The 2,029-nt window shown below is 39.8% G+C and overlaps 1 pseudogene; it reads right to left on the reverse strand.

Moving 5' to 3' along the window:
- Positions 1-1,602: 1,602 nt before the first annotated feature.
- LOC137730539 (urease-like) overlaps positions 1,603-2,029 on the reverse strand; it is a 58,327-nt pseudogene continuing 57,900 nt past the window's right edge.

The following is a 2,029-nucleotide window of genomic DNA, read 5'->3' on the forward strand; positions in this document are numbered from 1 at the left end:
TACTATTTGTGTAAGTGTAACGTTTATTGAATATTTATGTTACTGTAATTTATTCCTTTTTCGTTAAATATATATAACATCGTTGTGTAAAAATAATCATCATATATCATGATCCGTTCATACTCAAACGTTCTTGTATCTTATTCAAAGAATAATGCTACACTTTTGTACCATGATTTGAATAAAATCAGGCACACAACTAACCCAACTAACCCAACTAAACACTGTCAAGTCAAGTCTCTCTGTTATCAAAACTCACGCTGCCATCTCCACCCCATACTGCCGCAATTCAAACCCAATAAAGAAAAGCTAGGCTCCCATCCCACCACTACCGTCTCCAAATTCCGGCGAACAGATAACTAACAAAATCCTCTGCACTAAAAATGGACCGTTCTACTAAATCCTCTCCCAAATACCCATGAAACCAATGGCTAAGGCGAGCGCGAGTTCGAAGCCTTTACCTCCTTTTTATTATTCGCGTTCTCCATGGTTTCTTCTTTGAACGCTCAAGGGTCTGCAACTGCAAGCGATTTTTACAAGGATTTGCAGCAATTCCTTCATCATTTTCAGGTGGGTCACCGCCGCCGATGCCTGATTCAAGAAGTTCAGGTTCGAAAACGGTGCTCTTGCTGAATCAATTTCATCGATTTTGTTCCTAATCTTGTAAATTTATTTATTTGTGGTTGAATTGTTGGATTCGGTATCATTATCCTCTGCAAATTCGTAAATTGATTTTATCTATTACATTCGCACTCTTGTAAACCACGGAGAGGCCACTTGGAGGTTTTTCAACAGCCAGGTAACCGCAAAGTGAAGGCTCAGCCCACCTCCGTTGCCTGAATCCCAGGATGAGGTGCTGTGAATTATGCAATTCGATCGAGAAAGCTCCCGTTTGGATTTTCAATTAATTGGTTACTTCTAAATCTCCAAGCTATACTCTGGATCCAATGAGGGAGGGAAGAGAAAGGAGGAGGGGGTTGGGGGGGGGGGGGGGTGGGGGAGATGTGGTTCAGTTGAAGTGTTTGCGGTGGGAAGCTGGTGGGGGAGATTAGGAGGGGAGTTGTAGCTGCAGGAGCTGCTACCACTATTAGGGTTCTTATTTTTTTAATTTTTTTTATCCATAAAATAAACTAATTTTCATTTTCTTAATTATTTCTATATTATTAATTTTTTGTTCCAGCAGTTCCACTGTGAAAGACATATTAATTGGAGACCAAGAACACTCACTTGCATGATTACCCCTTTTTAGGCTCCTTGCTGGTTTATTTTAATAGATTTTCTATGATCGACCAAATATATAGATTCACATTATAAGAACATGCAAGAACAGGATCCTTATATATCAAACTCAGGAAGGTTGTGTCTTACAAAAATGTCAACGAATCAACATTTATTAGAAAATATGCACATGTACAACCCCGGGACACTTAACAGACATCAAGCCATATAATAAAACACGGGTTAGTGCCCTCCCGTTGCATTTTTTTTTTTTTTTTTCTTGAAAGTTTATAACTGGTTCTATTTGTACATATTTCCGGTGTTTGTTTGAGCTCATTGGACTTTTGAATTATAATACAACTGGGAGAGGTGGTTCATAGGAACTATGGAGGAGCCTAAAACATGAAGTAGTTCCGAGAAAGGGGAACTGTGGTGGCTGGACTGCAGGTAAGAACCATGCCGTCTGCTGTCACCGTATGTTTCCGGATCAACCTCTCTCCTGTCAAGGCAATACAAATCTTCAACCCAATTATCTACAGCTGCCTGTTTTCACAGTGAAATAAAGAGAATCAGTCTTGCTATTGAATCTCGTGTGTGAGAAAGAGAGAGAGAGAGAGAGAAGATCCATGCCTGGCTGACAAAAGCAATGGAATGAGTACTACCAGCCTTGACAAATGCACCAAAAATAGGCCTTGAAATAACCTGCTAACACATAAGGTTTTCTAGAGTAATCAGAACAAAAATCGCTAAAATTATTACACATCCCAGACGAATATCTACTGCTGCCTCCAAATCCTTTCGGACCCTCCTC

The sequence above is a fragment of the Pyrus communis genome, chromosome 4, assembly GCF_963583255.1.
Source record: "Pyrus communis chromosome 4, drPyrComm1.1, whole genome shotgun sequence".
NCBI lineage: Eukaryota > Viridiplantae > Streptophyta > Magnoliopsida > Rosales > Rosaceae > Pyrus > Pyrus communis.